The 18671-nt window shown below is 37.2% G+C and overlaps 1 long non-coding RNA gene across 1 annotated transcript; it reads right to left on the bottom strand.

Annotated features, from left to right (window-relative positions):
* Positions 1-9286: 9286 nt before the first annotated feature.
* Positions 9287-18661, bottom strand: LOC143265311 (uncharacterized). The gene is made up of 2 exons (XR_013039724.1): positions 18531-18661; positions 9287-9493 (listed from the first exon to the last, which is right to left on the bottom strand). It is a non-coding gene; the product is annotated as an uncharacterized LOC143265311 (long non-coding RNA).
* Between the last annotated feature and the right edge of the window lie 10 nt (positions 18662-18671).

The following is an 18671-nucleotide window of genomic DNA, read 5'->3' as shown; positions in this document are numbered from 1 at the left end:
AAACCTTGAACCCTGCGCAGTCCTAAATCGTAAAAGATAGACATGCGTAGCAAATTTTTTACTGAGAAAAGTCAAATTGACCACTCGTAATTAGTTTTGAAATTGGAGCTAATTTTTCGAAAACAAGTGGCGCCATCTGTTCGGCGAACAGGGTGAAGTACACTCGGCGGGAACACAGCTTTCGTTAGTTCGCGTATTCTACCGCCAGATGGCGCTACATGTACCGCTTATGTGGTGATCATCAGAGTCATCGTCGATCAAGAAGAATTTCATTTTCAAGCCATCGATAAAGAAGATTTCTATTTATATTTGACATTCAATTTTATTGTTCAATTGTATATTTTAAAAAGAAAAACGTTCGCTCTTCATTCCTTAATCAAATTTAAATTCAGTAACACGCATTTCAAAATCAATATCAATAAATCAGTTATTTTTGAAGTTTTAATCTATTAACTAATTTTAAATATAGAGACGCATTCTCTATACTTACATAGGCATTGTCTTCCTATATTTTAGTAATTAATAAATTAATAGCTCTGCAAAATAACTGATTTTATTGGCCTTGATACTGAATTTGATTTTAAGACGTGTTCTTGAATTAAGATTTGATTACGGAACGAATAGCGAACGATTTTGTTTTTAAAATAAAATTGAATATGATCAAACGACGATAACTTTAAACATTAATCATTTGTTCACAAGTACAAATAGAATTCTTCTTGATCGACGACTTTGATAACAGAACTCATCTTGACCGATAACTCTGATGATCACCATAGAGCATAGGAATTATTGAAAATAATACGCATATAAATACATCAAAAAAGAAGGAAACAATCTTTTAAAAAAACCGCCATAAATGCTGTCAATAGCGCCATCTAACAACAAACTGTTGAACTATGATTAACACGTGTAAAGTACCGACCGGATTCTGTCGGTAATTAATTGATTACATTTCACCGGTAATATACCATCAGCGAAGTTTCTATTGTAGTTCCGCGTATCACTGCTAGATGGCGCTGCGTCGAGTATGCATAAGAGGACGTTCAGATTATGCAAGTATCCGTCAAAATAGCTTAATGTGAACGACATTTAATACAGTGCAAGAAAGCAATCGTCCGTTTTATGTACTCTGCATAATTTTCATCCATAACTTATAGTTTTCTTCAACTTTTCAGGAACAAATTAATTGCTACATTGCCTTTATTCTCTCAACAGATTTTTATTAGCTTTCTACAAGATCCTGTACTACAGCGCACACTAATATGTACATATTATTATGTTAATTCCGTCCTAGAATTAAGTGTTAATAATGTATCTGTCTATTAATAAAATAAATTGTCATTCGATGTACATAAATTTTTTAAAATAAATATGAGTGAAAACATGTATTTGCATATTTATTTACTTATAAATCCCGTCATTCCGATCCTCAGAAATTGCCCTAAATTTTAAAAAATAAAAAATAAAGAATACAATATTGAGTATTTGTATCAGGAGAACATGCATTATGAGGAGGTATTCTTTGTGCCACTTCTTGGAATTTTCATGACGTCATTTCCAAGAATTCTCGGTCGCGATTTTTGAAATTCCGCCGACCGATTTTGAAAATTTGTATCAGGAGAACATAAGTTGTGAGGAGGTATCCATCGTGCCACTTCTTGGAATTTTTATGACGTCAAATTCCAAGAATTCTCGGTCGCGATTTTTGAAATTCAGCCGACCGATTTTGGAAATTTGTATCAGGAGAACATAAGTTGTGAGGAGGTATCTTTCGTGCCACTTCTTGGAATTTTTATGACGTCAAATTCCAAGAATTCCCGAGGCGGGATTTTTGAAATTTCACAGACCGATTTTGGAAATTTATATCAGGAGAACATAAGTTGTGAGGAGGTATCTTTCGTGCCACTTCTTGGAATTTTTATGACGTCAAATTCCAAGAATTCCCGAGGCGGGATTTTTGAAATTTCACAGACCGATTTTGGAAATTTATATCAGGAGAACATAAGTTGTGAGGAGGTATCCATCGTGCCACTTCTTGGAATTTTTATGACGTCAAATTCCAAGAATTCCCGGTCGCGATTTTTGAAATTCCGCCGACCGATTTTGGAAATTTGTATCAGGAGAACATAAGTTGTGAGGAGGTATCTTTCGTGCCACTTCTTGGAATTTTTATGACGTCAAATTCCAAGAATTCCCGGTCGCGATTTTTGAAATTCCGCCGACCGATTTTGGAAATTTGTATCAGGAGAACATAAGTTGTGAGGAGGTATCTTTCGTGCCACTTCTTGGAATTTTTATGACGTCAAATTCCAAGAATTCCCGGTCGCGATTTTTGAAATTCCGCCGACCGATTTTGGAAATTTGTATCAGGAGAACATAAGTTGTGAGGAGGTATCTTTCGTGCCACTTCTTGGAATTTTTATGACGTCAAATTCCAAGAATTCCCGGTCGCGATTTTTGAAATTCCGCCGACCGATTTTGGAAATTTGTATCAGGAGAACATAAGTTGTGAGGAGGTATCTTTCGTGCCACTTCTTGGAATTTTTATGACGTCAAATTCCAAGAATTCCCGGTCGCGATTTTTGAAATTCCGCCGACCGATTTTGGAAATTTGTATCAGGAGAACATAAGTTGTGAGGAGGTATCTTTCGTGCCACTTCTTGGAATTTTTATGACGTCAAATTCCAAGAATTCCCGGTCGCGATTTTTGAAATTCCGCCGACCGATTTTGGAAATTTGTATCAGGAGAACATAAGTTGTGAGGAGGTATCTTTCGTGCCACTTCTTGGAATTTTTATGACGTCAAATTCCAAGAATTCCCGAGGCGGGATTTTTGAAATTTCACAGACCGATTTTGGAAATTTATATCAGGAGAACATAAGTTGTGAGGAGGTATCCATCGTGCCACTTCTTGGAATTTTTATGACGTCAAATTCCAAGAATTCCCGGTCGCGATTTTTGAAATTCCGCCGACCGATTTTGGAAATTTGTATCAGGAGAACATAAGTTGTGAGGAGGTATCTTTCGTGCCACTTCTTGGAATTTTTATGACGTCAAATTCCAAGAATTCCCGGTCGCGATTTTTGAAATTCCGCCGACCGATTTTGGAAATTTGTATCAGGAGAACATAAGTTGTGAGGAGGTATCTTTCGTGCCACTTCTTGGAATTTTTATGACGTCAAATTCCAAGAATTCCCGGTCGCGATTTTTGAAATTCCGCCGACCGATTTTGGAAATTTGTATCAGGAGAACATAAGTTGTGAGGAGGTATCTTTCGTGCCACTTCTTGGAATTTTTATGACGTCAAATTCCAAGAATTCCCGAGGCGGGATTTTTGAAATTTCACAGACCGATTTTGGAAATTTATATCAGGAGAACATAAGTTGTGAGGAGGTATCTTTCGTGCCACTTCTTGGAATTTTTATGACGTCAAATTCCAAGAATTCCCGAGGCGGGATTTTTGAAATTTCACAGACCGATTTTGGAAATTTATATCAGGAGAACATAAGTTGTGAGGAGGTATCCATCGTGCCACTTCTTGGAATTTTTATGACGTCAAATTCCAAGAATTCCCGGTCGCGATTTTTGAAATTCCGCCGACCGATTTTGGAAATTTGTATCAGGAGAACATAAGTTGTGAGGAGGTATCTTTCGTGCCACTTCTTGGAATTTTTATGACGTCAAATTCCAAGAATTCCCGGTCGCGATTTTTGAAATTCCGCCGACCGATTTTGGAAATTTGTATCAGGAGAACATAAGTTGTGAGGAGGTATCTTTCGTGCCACTTCTTGGAATTTTTATGACGTCAAATTCCAAGAATTCCCGGTCGCGATTTTTGAAATTCCGCCGACCGATTTTGGAAATTTGTATCAGGAGAACATAAGTTGTGAGGAGGTATCTTTCGTGCCACTTCTTGGAATTTTTATGACGTCAAATTCCAAGAATTCCCGGTCGCGATTTTTGAAATTCCGCCGACCGATTTTGGAAATTTGTATCAGGAGAACATAAGTTGTGAGGAGGTATCTTTCGTGCCACTTCTTGGAATTTTTATGACGTCAAATTCCAAGAATTCCCGGTCGCGATTTTTGAAATTCCGCCGACCGATTTTGGAAATTTGTATCAGGAGAACATAAGTTGTGAGGAGGTATCTTTCGTGCCACTTCTTGGAATTTTTATGACGTCAAATTCCAAGAATTCCCGGTCGCGATTTTTGAAATTCCGCCGACCGATTTTGGAAATTTGTATCAGGAGAACATAAGTTGTGAGGAGGTATCTTTCGTGCCACTTCTTGGAATTTTTATGACGTCAAATTCCAAGAATTCCCGGTCGCGATTTTTGAAATTCCGCCGACCGATTTTGGAAATTTGTATCAGGAGAACATAAGTTGTGAGGAGGTATCTTTCGTGCCACTTCTTGGAATTTTTATGACGTCAAATTCCAAGAATTCCCGGTCGCGATTTTTGAAATTCCGCCGACCGATTTTGGAAATTTGTATCAGGAGAACATAAGTTGTGAGGAGGTATCTTTCGTGCCACTTCTTGGAATTTTTATGACGTCAAATTCCAAGAATTCCCGGTCGCGATTTTTGAAATTCCGCCGACCGATTTTGGAAATTTGTATCAGGAGAACATAAGTTGTGAGGAGGTATCTTTCGTGCCACTTCTTGGAATTTTTATGACGTCAAATTCCAAGAATTCCCGGTCGCGATTTTTGAAATTCCGCCGACCGATTTTGGAAATTTGTATCAGGAGAACATAAGTTGTGAGGAGGTATCTTTCGTGCCACTTCTTGGAATTTTTATGACGTCAAATTCCAAGAATTCCCGGTCGCGATTTTTGAAATTCCGCCGACCGATTTTGGAAATTTGTATCAGGAGAACATAAGTTGTGAGGAGGTATCTTTCGTGCCACTTCTTGGAATTTTTATGACGTCAAATTCCAAGAATTCCCGGTCGCGATTTTTGAAATTCCGCCGACCGATTTTGGAAATTTGTATCAGGAGAACATAAGTTGTGAGGAGGTATCTTTCGTGCCACTTCTTGGAATTTTTATGACGTCAAATTCCAAGAATTCCCGGTCGCGATTTTTGAAATTCCGCCGACCGATTTTGGAAATTTGTATCAGGAGAACATAAGTTGTGAGGAGGTATCTTTCGTGCCACTTCTTGGAATTTTTATGACGTCAAATTCCAAGAATTCCCGAGGCGGGATTTTTGAAATTTCACAGACCGATTTTGGAAATTTATATCAGGAGAACATAAGTTGTGAGGAGGTATCCATCGTGCCACTTCTTGGAATTTTTATGACGTCAAATTCCAAGAATTCCCGGTCGCGATTTTTGAAATTCCGCCGACCGATTTTGGAAATTTGTATCAGGAGAACATAAGTTGTGAGGAGGTATCTTTCGTGCCACTTCTTGGAATTTTTATGACGTCAAATTCCAAGAATTCCCGGTCGCGATTTTTGAAATTCCGCCGACCGATTTTGGAAATTTGTATCAGGAGAACATAAGTTGTGAGGAGGTATCTTTCGTGCCACTTCTTGGAATTTTTATGACGTCAAATTCCAAGAATTCCCGGTCGCGATTTTTGAAATTCCGCCGACCGATTTTGGAAATTTGTATCAGGAGAACATAAGTTGTGAGGAGGTATCTTTCGTGCCACTTCTTGGAATTTTTATGACGTCAAATTCCAAGAATTCCCGAGGCGGGATTTTTGAAATTTCACAGACCGATTTTGGAAATTTATATCAGGAGAACATAAGTTGTGAGGAGGTATCTTTCGTGCCACTTCTTGGAATTTTTATGACGTCAAATTCCAAGAATTCCCGAGGCGGGATTTTTGAAATTTCACAGACCGATTTTGGAAATTTATATCAGGAGAACATAAGTTGTGAGGAGGTATCCATCGTGCCACTTCTTGGAATTTTTATGACGTCAAATTCCAAGAATTCCCGGTCGCGATTTTTGAAATTCCGCCGACCGATTTTGGAAATTTGTATCAGGAGAACATAAGTTGTGAGGAGGTATCTTTCGTGCCACTTCTTGGAATTTTTATGACGTCAAATTCCAAGAATTCCCGGTCGCGATTTTTGAAATTCCGCCGACCGATTTTGGAAATTTGTATCAGGAGAACATAAGTTGTGAGGAGGTATCTTTCGTGCCACTTCTTGGAATTTTTATGACGTCAAATTCCAAGAATTCCCGGTCGCGATTTTTGAAATTCCGCCGACCGATTTTGGAAATTTGTATCAGGAGAACATAAGTTGTGAGGAGGTATCTTTCGTGCCACTTCTTGGAATTTTTATGACGTCAAATTCCAAGAATTCCCGGTCGCGATTTTTGAAATTCCGCCGACCGATTTTGGAAATTTGTATCAGGAGAACATAAGTTGTGAGGAGGTATCTTTCGTGCCACTTCTTGGAATTTTTATGACGTCAAATTCCAAGAATTCCCGGTCGCGATTTTTGAAATTCCGCCGACCGATTTTGGAAATTTGTATCAGGAGAACATAAGTTGTGAGGAGGTATCTTTCGTGCCACTTCTTGGAATTTTTATGACGTCAAATTCCAAGAATTCCCGGTCGCGATTTTTGAAATTCCGCCGACCGATTTTGGAAATTTGTATCAGGAGAACATAAGTTGTGAGGAGGTATCTTTCGTGCCACTTCTTGGAATTTTTATGACGTCAAATTCCAAGAATTCCCGGTCGCGATTTTTGAAATTCCGCCGACCGATTTTGGAAATTTGTATCAGGAGAACATAAGTTGTGAGGAGGTATCTTTCGTGCCACTTCTTGGAATTTTTATGACGTCAAATTCCAAGAATTCCCGGTCGCGATTTTTGAAATTCCGCCGACCGATTTTGGAAATTTGTATCAGGAGAACATAAGTTGTGAGGAGGTATCTTTCGTGCCACTTCTTGGAATTTTTATGACGTCAAATTCCAAGAATTCCCGGTCGCGATTTTTGAAATTCCGCCGACCGATTTTGGAAATTTGTATCAGGAGAACATAAGTTGTGAGGAGGTATCTTTCGTGCCACTTCTTGGAATTTTTATGACGTCAAATTCCAAGAATTCCCGGTCGCGATTTTTGAAATTCCGCCGACCGATTTTGGAAATTTGTATCAGGAGAACATAAGTTGTGAGGAGGTATCTTTCGTGCCACTTCTTGGAATTTTTATGACGTCAAATTCCAAGAATTCCCGGTCGCGATTTTTGAAATTCCGCCGACCGATTTTGGAAATTTGTATCAGGAGAACATAAGTTGTGAGGAGGTATCTTTCGTGCCACTTCTTGGAATTTTTATGACGTCAAATTCCAAGAATTCCCGGTCGCGATTTTTGAAATTCCGCCGACCGATTTTGGAAATTTGTATCAGGAGAACATAAGTTGTGAGGAGGTATCTTTCGTGCCACTTCTTGGAATTTTTATGACGTCAAATTCCAAGAATTCCCGGTCGCGATTTTTGAAATTCCGCCGACCGATTTTGGAAATTTGTATCAGGAGAACATAAGTTGTGAGGAGGTATCTTTCGTGCCACTTCTTGGAATTTTTATGACGTCAAATTCCAAGAATTCCCGGTCGCGATTTTTGAAATTCCGCCGACCGATTTTGGAAATTTGTATCAGGAGAACATAAGTTGTGAGGAGGTATCTTTCGTGCCACTTCTTGGAATTTTTATGACGTCAAATTCCAAGAATTCCCGGTCGCGATTTTTGAAATTCCGCCGACCGATTTTGGAAATTTGTATCAGGAGAACATAAGTTGTGAGGAGGTATCTTTCGTGCCACTTCTTGGAATTTTTATGACGTCAAATTCCAAGAATTCCCGGTCGCGATTTTTGAAATTCCGCCGACCGATTTTGGAAATTTGTATCAGGAGAACATAAGTTGTGAGGAGGTATCTTTCGTGCCACTTCTTGGAATTTTTATGACGTCAAATTCCAAGAATTCCCGGTCGCGATTTTTGAAATTCCGCCGACCGATTTTGGAAATTTGTATCAGGAGAACATAAGTTGTGAGGAGGTATCTTTCGTGCCACTTCTTGGAATTTTTATGACGTCAAATTCCAAGAATTCCCGGTCGCGATTTTTGAAATTCCGCCGACCGATTTTGGAAATTTGTATCAGGAGAACATAAGTTGTGAGGAGGTATCTTTCGTGCCACTTCTTGGAATTTTTATGACGTCAAATTCCAAGAATTCCCGGTCGCGATTTTTGAAATTCCGCCGACCGATTTTGGAAATTTGTATCAGGAGAACATAAGTTGTGAGGAGGTATCTTTCGTGCCACTTCTTGGAATTTTTATGACGTCAAATTCCAAGAATTCCCGGTCGCGATTTTTGAAATTCCGCCGACCGATTTTGGAAATTTGTATCAGGAGAACATAAGTTGTGAGGAGGTATCTTTCGTGCCACTTCTTGGAATTTTTATGACGTCAAATTCCAAGAATTCCCGGTCGCGATTTTTGAAATTCCGCCGACCGATTTTGGAAATTTGTATCAGGAGAACATAAGTTGTGAGGAGGTATCTTTCGTGCCACTTCTTGGAATTTTTATGACGTCAAATTCCAAGAATTCCCGGTCGCGATTTTTGAAATTCCGCCGACCGATTTTGGAAATTTGTATCAGGAGAACATAAGTTGTGAGGAGGTATCTTTCGTGCCACTTCTTGGAATTTTTATGACGTCAAATTCCAAGAATTCCCGGTCGCGATTTTTGAAATTCCGCCGACCGATTTTGGAAATTTGTATCAGGAGAACATAAGTTGTGAGGAGGTATCTTTCGTGCCACTTCTTGGAATTTTTATGACGTCAAATTCCAAGAATTCCCGGTCGCGATTTTTGAAATTCCGCCGACCGATTTTGGAAATTTGTATCAGGAGAACATAAGTTGTGAGGAGGTATCTTTCGTGCCACTTCTTGGAATTTTTATGACGTCAAATTCCAAGAATTCCCGGTCGCGATTTTTGAAATTCCGCCGACCGATTTTGGAAATTTGTATCAGGAGAACATAAGTTGTGAGGAGGTATCTTTCGTGCCACTTCTTGGAATTTTTATGACGTCAAATTCCAAGAATTCCCGGGCTGGATTTTTCAAATTTCACAGACCGATTTTGAAAATTTGTATCAGGAGAATATAAGTTATGAAGAGGTATCATGTTAGTTCTTGGAATTTTGGTGACGTCAAGTTCCAGGAATTCTCATGTTCTCTTGATACAAATTCTCTCTTTCGAATATGTAAATTTTTATTCTGTTGGGTTCGTTAGGAAACAATAAATACACAGTGATTGTTGATAAATTTTTCTTTATTTTCACCACTTTTCATACAGTGCATAATTTAATTAAAATTATTATTCTCCTGTTCTGGAACAGAACTCTTCTTGACCGGCAACTCTGATGATCACCACAATGCCTTTTTTTTTTTTATGTGCTGCCATCTAGCGGTGGAAGACAAGAACTAATGAAAGTACAGTTTCAAAAGTGTGTAGTTCACCCTATTCGCCGGAGAGATGGCGCCACATGTAAATTAAAAAAATTACGATATTATCAATTATATTTTAATTAAAATACGATATTATCAACTTAAAATGGACTAATACTGATTTTTAGTAATTATATATTCACAAAATATATCACAGTGCAATATACGAAAGCAGCTGATCACAAGATACAGTCAACCGATCTCCAACGATGCAATACGAGTGCAACCGACGCGTTACAAGTAGTACGAGTCAACGATCGCTGCATCGAACATTTTACGGTTCCTCCGGTTCCCTACATTACGAAAATATTTTTCTAAAACTAAAGTTATGTGTGCTCTTGTATGCCCATAGATCAAGTAAGTATATAAAGGTAATATGAGGAATAACATTGGAGAGGTAAAAATTGTTCATTCGTGTCAACTAAAACTGTTACCAAAGATATTTCCTTTCGGAAAAAGTAGTTGGTCTGCGAAATTTAGGAGAATCGGTACATGAGGGTATTCTGCAGTATTCTCGATATCATTAAGCTTATTAGCGACTTGTTCTTATTACAAGGACTTAGAAGAATTGGAGAAATTGGAATTGGGGATGTTGGAAATTGGGGAAATTGGGAATTGGGGAAGTTGGGAATGGGGAAATGGGTAATTGGGGGAATTAGAATTGGAAGAATTAGGAATTGGGAAAATTGGGAATTGGGGGAATTAGAATTGGGGAAAGTGGAAATTGAGAAAATTGGGAATTGGGGAAAGTGGAAATTGGAAAAATTGGGAATTGGGGATATTGGAAATTAGGGAAATTGGGAATTGGGGGGAATTAGAATTGGGAGAATTTGGAATTGGGAGAATTTGGAATTGGGAAAATTAGGAATTGGGGAAGTTAGGAATTGAGGAAAGTGGAAATTGGGAAAATTGGGAATTGGGGAAATTTGAAATTAGAAAAATTGGGAATTGGGAAAAGTGGAAATTGGAAAAATTGGGAATTGGGGATATTGGAAATTAGGGAAATTGGGAATTAGCGAAATTGGGAATTGAGGGGAATTAGAATTAGGAGAATTTGGAATTGGGAAAATTGGGAATTGGGGATGTTAGGAATTGAGGAAAGTGGAAATTGGGAAAATTGGGAATTGGGGAAATTTGAAATTAGAAAAATTGGGAATTGGGAAAAGTGGAAATTGGGGAAAGCGGAAATTGGAGGAATTAGAATTGGGGGAGTTGGGAATTGGGAAAATTGGGGAAAGTGGAAATTGGAGGAGTTGTGAATTAGGGGAATTAGAATTGGGAGAATTAGGAATTGGGGAAATTGGTTATTCAAGCGGCCGATTATTCAAGGAAAGCAAGATTTGCATTGAAACGAAATTATATTCCATAAAACCAAAGATCAGATAAAAGAGTACACACAGTTTATTTCCTCAGCTGTTTATCGTTTCCTAGTTATCGTTTCCTATAAATCTTGAACATTGCTATTATTATCAGCACATACCATTTAAATCTCATGGTCATTCGGAACGTAAAAATATTAGTAATGGCCGACGAAAATATCGACGATACGTCAATCGAGAGGAGCGTACATCAAAATAACAGATGAATCGCCGTCTAAAGTGCGAAGGAGAACGAACAGACACGGAAATCGCGACGCACGGCGTCGGCTATTTTAGATTTGCGAGCGATATTTTCGTTCTATCGCGTCACGAATTCGGCTTCTATGAGATTCCTGATCGACAACTGTTTAATCAACACACCGTTATTGACCGCTCTAAAGTAGGTTGTTCTCTGAGATACGCCGAAATGTAACTCGGTCGTAACTCTGCTCGATTGACGAAAACACGTGTTTGATTTTCTTATGCGGCGTTTTAAGAAAAGTTGGGTTATGTTCAAGATTATTTGTTTGTAAACATAACGAGTAATCGTTTCAAACTTGCCAATTTGCCCAATTCCAATTTCTCCAATTTCCAATTTTTTCAATTCCCAATTTCCCCAATTTCCACTTTCCCCAATTCCTAATCCCCCCAATTTCCAATTTCTCCAACTTCCACTTTCCCCAATTCCAATTTCCCCAATTTCCACTTTCCCCAATTCCCAATTTCCCCACTTTTCCCACTTTTCCCAATTCCCAATTTGCCCAATTCCAATTTCCCCAATTTCCAGTTTCCTCAATTCCCAATTTGCCCAATTCCAATTTCCCCAATTTCCACTTTCCTCAATTCCTAATCCCCCCAATTTCCACTTTCTCCAATTTCCACTTTCCCCAATTTCCACTTTCCCCAATTCCCAATTTCCCCAATTTCCCCACTTTTCCCAATTCCCAATTTGCCCAATTCCAATTTCTCCAATTTCCACTTTCTCCAATTTCCACTTTCCCCAATTCCTAATCCCCCCAATTTCCACTTTCTCCAATTTCCACTTTCCCCAATTCCCAATTTCCCCAATTTCCCCACTTTTCCCAATTCCCAATTTGCCCAATTCCAATTTCTCCAATTTCCACTTTCTCCAATTTCCACTTTCCCCAATTCCTAATCCCCCCAATTTCCACTTTCTCCAATTTCCACTTTCTCCAATTTCCACTTTCCCCAATTCCAATTTCCACTTTCCCCAATTCCCAATTTCCCCACTTTTCCCAATTCCCAATTTGCCCAATTCCAATTTCCCCAATTTCCACTTTCCCCAATTCCCAATTTCCCCAATTTCCCCACTTTCCCCACTTTCCCCAATTCCCAATTATCAGTGTACTTTTATTGATGTGTTGATGAGGGATTTTTAACACTAAAACCAAAGAGGACTAATAATCATGGCAGTCGAGGCCCTTATAAAATCAATCAAATCAAATCAAACCAAAGAGTAGGGATACAAGAAGCGACACTAGACAAGGAACACCTCCTACAGAGAGACAGAGAACACAACCAATTTAAATGCCCAAATCAAAAGAATCGGGGGTGCGTATGTGCACAGAGTAGAAGTATGGCGGTCGAAAAAGAATAGTTTAAACCTGCACATTCACCAGTAATTTATTTGTAATAAATATTTTGTCATATCTCTGTAACACATTCATCTGTAATTTCTTGTGATACATAGTTCTTCATTTTCTTAGAAGTTATTTGCAATAATCATTTCCGTAATACATATCCTTCAAATATATTTTGTAGAGTAATCGTTTTGGTATATTCTTTTCTTTTTTAACATTTCAACGTCGTAAAATTGAGGCAAATATCTCAAAACACAATATTAGTAATGTACAGAAAATTTGTTACATATAGATTCGAAATTATTAGAGACATGAAAGTAGATTTACTTGTTCCTTTTAAACTTTCTTGGACAAGATGAAATTGATATAAGGAGGAGACTCTTCCTTTGTGCCAACGGGGAGAGAATGTTGAATGGAATGCAACGTATCTCTCGTATATCTTGATAAAAATATACATAATCAAACGCAGAACCGCGAAATTGTCTTGTGTTTCGAATGACTAAGTGGCTTGTATCCAGGTGTCAGCAAACGAGTCGTTAATCAACGACAACGGTTCGTGACTAACGCGGATGCGACTGCCAGAATCATTTTCTGTTACGGAAATCTTTGAATCTCGATGGACAAACGTTGCTCGAGTGTCGTTGACACTGTTTCGAATATTTTCTCGTTTCTTGGCGTTCTTCGATCGAACGGATTTCGACGAAGTAGAATTTCATTATTTTATAAAACTTTTATTGTTAAAAATTATATCGAACTTTTAATATAAAAAATTTACCCATTACAATCCTTGGAGGGTTTATGTACATTCTTGGAGGGTTTTACATTCCTAATTCTTAACTTCCCCAATTCCAATTTCCCTAATTCCCACTTTTCCCAATTTCCAATTTCTCCAATTTTCACTTTCCCTAATTCTCACTTTCCCCAATTCCCAATTTCCCCAATTTCCCCAATTTCCACTTTCCCTAATTCTCACTTTCCCCAATTCCAATTTCCCCAATTCCCAATTTTCCCAATTTCCACTTTCCCCAATTCCAATTTCCCCAATTCCCAATTTCCCCAATTTCCACTTTCCCTAATTCTCACTTTCCCCAATTCCCAATTTCTCCAATTTCCACTTTCCCTAATTCTCACTTTCCCCAATTCCCAATTTCCCCAATTTCCACTTTCCCCAATTCCAATTTCCCCAATTCCCAATTTCTCCAATTTCCACTTTCCCTAATTCTCACTTTCCCCAATTCCAATTTCCCCAATTTCCACTTTTCTCAATTCCACTTTCCCCAATTCTCACTTTTCCCAAATTCCCAATTTTCCAATTTCCAATTTCCCCAATTTCCAATTTCCCCAATTTCCACTTTCCCCAATTCCCAATTTCCCCAATTTCCACTTTCCTCAATTCCACTTTCCCCAAATTCCCAATTTTCCAATTTCCAATTTCCCCAATTCCCACTTTGCCCAATTTCCACTTTCCTCAATTCCACTTTCCTCAATTCCCAATTTGCCCAATTTCCACTTTCCCCAATTTCTAATTCTCTCAATTCCAATTTCCCCAATTCCCAATTTGCCCAATTCCAATTTCCCAAATTCCTAATTCTCCTAATTCTAATTTCCCCAATTCCCAATTTCCCCATTTTCCACTTTTCCCAATTCTCAAATCCACAACTCCAAATCCCTCAACTCCCGAATAACCAAATTCAAAGCTGTCGCTCTCGCGTCTGCGCACGCGTAATCCTCGCGCTCTGACTAGTCCGCATTTTTCCTTAATAATTCAAAAACGAAGCTTCAAACCCCATTTTTGCAAAGGAAAATCTTATTCAGAATCACGTCTACGTCCCTACTAGTTGCGAGACACCCTGTACACAAAAATAGCGCAGACTAGTTAACAAATAAGACTAATAATTCACGCAGTCTTTTAACACACATAAAAATGAACCTCGATAAAAGAATGTCAAGCAGAGAGGTTGTACATCAAAGATCGTAAATTTCTTTAACCATGAATCTGGTTAGGCGCCAGGTCTCGCCCTTGTCCACACAGTTCGCATAACTTCTACTCTTTATTCGCTAGAAACGCTCGAATTATCGCCACCAAAAAATGTATTGCACAGTTTAAAAATAATCTACTCGCGGAATGTAGATTCGTTGTTGAACAGCTTCCGGCAATAAATTGATACGATTCCCAAATTTTCCAACTTACTAATAATTCAACGTAATCATAGAAGTATGCGAGGTATGCTAGTTTCGTCGTCGAAATCTTTCTCTGCAACGTCTTTCTTTCTTCGAGCTTTAAATAATGCTCGTTGGTCTTGATCCTCGCGTTTGTCATCGGGTAACCATTCCACCGCTTTGTGGATGCTTTCAATTGTTTCGTAACTTTGCACGAGTTTGCAAACTTTGTATGTTACTTCATCGTTTCACAACCTTGCATGCTATTGCTATTGTTTCGTCATTATACGAATATGAAAAGCTTCGTCTTCTACGATTTATTCCTCTTTAATTGTTAGGTTAGGTTTCCCTAATTGTTCATTTTAATTGTGTGATTTTATGAAGGGTTGCAGTTCTCATCCTAGATTTTTCAAATATTGATTAATGATTTATAGTACGACTTTGCAGACAGTCAACTCTAATTATGTGTCTGATTACCAATTTTAATTATCAATTCATAATTGATTCGATCGATTTTGTAGACTGTCGATTTTAATTATATTCTAACCTTACAAATCAGCAATGTTCAAATTTTATTCGAAATTTTGCAAATTAATAAATTATTATACTTGTCGATACAACTTTGCAAATTATCGATTTTGATTTTAATTCCATAAGATTTCTAATTGCAAAATTTAAATTGTAACATTACTTCAATATGTTAGTTGACTGTTTAATTTCTTAGTGGCACTTATCAATGGTAATTTCGTAATTGTAAATCTTTTCAATTAGTTTCGCTACTCTACGACGCCGTGGCTAAATTCAATTATTTCGCAATTCAACGCTTTTGCAAACCATTTCATTTATTTCGCCATTTCATCGGTCTCGCGACAGGGTGCAGCCAGCAATGTTCTAAATCGTAGCCGGTTGTCATCTTGCGAATTTTATGAGTCAAATTCGCCACGGTTACGTAAGATAGTTGACGCGGATTCGCCTAATTACTTCGAGATTTCGTGGCACGTGCCAGCGAGTGTTGAATCGCTGCGCAGTTCAGGATTATACACCAGAAAGAGTACGTAGATCCATTGTGGAAAAGGAAATTCGAAGCCGTTTTAATAGCGGAATTAATCATTCGTTTCCTGACCAGTTCTATGAATAACATCGCAGAAACGAGTAATTATTTCTTCGTTTCCTAATCACGGATATCTATTAATAACAAGGATTAATCATCGAGTAAAATAAGCACATTCTTTGTTTGATTCATCATGAGACATTTTTTAGAGTGACAAAATTTTTTAGATTGTGCAAAACTTTGGAGACTAAAATTTTTGGTAATTCAGCGTCAAAATTTGGAAAATGTTATTGTTTAAAATTTTTTAAGTTTAAATGTACTGTTTTGAAATTTTTTTATGACAGAGTTCTAAAGTTAGAAATTTTACAATCATAAAATTTAATGTTCGAGAATTCTAAAATTCTAAATTTTGGATGTACAAAAATCTCGAAAACTTAAATTACCAAAATTCAAAAGATTTCAGATCTCAGAATTCTAAAATATTAAGTTTCAAAGTTTTGGAATTCTAAAATCATAAAATTCCATTTTTTCAAAGTTCTAAATTTTTAAAACCTCGAAGAGTTAATTCGGGAAATTCTAAGTACTCCAAATCCCAAAATTGCAAAACACCAAGTTCCAAATTTTCAAACTTCCAAGATCGTAGAATCCCAAACTTGCAAACAGTCAAAGTAAAATACATAAAAATTCCGAAGTCCCAAACACTCGAACATTCTCACAGAGAAGAACAGTACGAATTTAAAGCAACTGTTCATTCTGGAATTATTTATATCTCGCACGTGCTCAAAGTGTGACTCTCGAACGTAACGTTAGATTAAATTCGCCATTGCCGTCGTCTGGTACAGTTTTTGACGGATTTTTGCGACGCAACAGCAAAGGAGGGGTTAAAGAATGTCCAGGATCATCGTTACGCGAAGGTCACCAACGAGAACGGCAACGAATTCCTTAAAATTAATTTTAGAAACTTTGTTATGGTAGTAGAGGGGAAGTGGTTTTGGCTCGGACCTTCGTTTAATTCTCGTTGCTTCTTTCGATCGTCAATGATTCGTTACTGTCTTTGATCTTTTGGAATTTTGTGCATATGGTTAGTAATAATATCTGTCTTCTTTTGGAAAAAGAAGTTATGGAAATTGAATACTGAAGTTTGTTTGCGAAACTGAATACTGAACGTAAATTACTAAAGTGTTGTATTTTAAGAATATTTAGAAGACTTCCATTTTGTCAACTCTGTGTCATGTACTTATTTCCACCAGCAAATTTAGGTATGGTTAAAAATTTTGCAACGAAAAGCGTTTTGTAAAGATTTATTATTTCAGAGTTTCTTTGGAACCTTTCAAAATTTTCTAAAATTTCATTGAATCTTTAGGTTCGTTTTATAATAGAGGTTTCAGCGTTTTATTAATTTTTACTAGATTATCCAAAGGAAGTCTAATAATAAGTTCAGTCGAAACATACAGTAGATTTTCATTTAGTAGATAATTCCACGATCGAACGTGGTAGCAGTATTATGGAATTAAGTGAAAATACTCGAAACAGGTCAACCATATAACACCATTAATTTCCAAATTTTCTCCGAATGCACATAGACTTTCTGTTCATTGCTACGTCAATTTCACAGCATTCATATTTATATTTGTTACCATATTAACGATTTTACAAGTGAATAAACATATTATGTATCAGACATGAATCCGAGTCACGCAAAATAAATGTTAAACGGAATAAAATCTACGTACGCATAAAATACATGTTTAAAGTATATAAAATACATGTCTGCACAGAAAGTAATGTATACATTTGCATAAAATGTTGCAATTTAATTAGCTATCGATCTTTTGAAGTGAAAGTTTGTAAATATGCGAAGCAAACAAGAAAATAAATGATAAGTATGAGCGAATCAACACGCTTCTTAATCTAATTTAGAAGCAAGGTGAAAAAAACTTTCGCCCACGTTCTCATTCGAGCGTCACAAAGCATGTGTGAACTTTCATTTAATTTTCATATCGCTGAAACTCGTTGAATCGGTCCAAAGTTCGCGTTTATTGCGTCCAAAGATTTTTCGACGCGACGATAGATACTTTCATTACTAACAGAGTGCATTTCGAAAATTATTCGTAGAAAGGTGACTGCTTTGTTTTCTCGATCATTTTAGAAAATTACGCAAAGTTCTTATTTATATTTTTAGGTAATGTTTGAAGAAACTTTGAAGACTTAGATATTTGCTAAGAATAACAAACTTAATTATCTTTTGATATAAATTGAAATTATCGAAGAATACGAGAAATATTATATTGTAAACAATTAAGGATGTAACAATTTAAATTTTACAATGTTCCTGTGTTTTTAATAATTTAATTATTAGCCACTTATTCAGAAGACTAAAAGTAACTTGTTTAATAGTACTATTATTTGTTTAAGAAATTAGTGCAAGGACTTAGCGAAATACGCAATAATTTACTTCTACAATATTCGCTCTTAAATCTATATAAAATAATTACATCATTGTATAAATCATCGATATATTTATAAACTCTTTATTTAACTCTTATGTATTCACTTACCTGCTCTACCATGGCATCTGCGCCATTACCGCGTTCGGCGCTAGATTCAAATTTCCAAACTTTTCAATTCTCAAATTTCAAGATGAACGAACGTACAAATTATTACGAACTACTTAGTAATAATAAAACTACAACTTATCGAATCGATCAATTTAATCGCGTCAGTCTTCGCGATCCAAGAACAACTCGACATGCATTAATTAACCCAACAGCATTGGCAGCCAAGCAATTTCGCGATGTAACGACAGGTAGCTCAACCGATTATCTCATCCTGTATGTAAATAAACAAAGTAATTCGTTTAATAGTAATTTGCGTACGCACCGCATTCCAAGTAGTTCTAGCTGATTCGTTTAGCGTGTTGCAATCGGCTCGAGACTGTTTGTGAAACCGTAAAAGGAGCATCCCCCGAGCGGAAACGCGGAATTAGCTGGGTTTTTGCGTCGTCGAACGGTAGCCATCAAT

Source organism: Megachile rotundata, chromosome 1 (genome assembly GCF_050947335.1).
Source record: "Megachile rotundata isolate GNS110a chromosome 1, iyMegRotu1, whole genome shotgun sequence".
NCBI classification, from domain to species: domain Eukaryota; kingdom Metazoa; phylum Arthropoda; class Insecta; order Hymenoptera; family Megachilidae; genus Megachile; species Megachile rotundata.
Note: the sequence above shows the minus strand (reverse complement) of the source record. Positions and strands in the feature narration are given on the sequence as shown.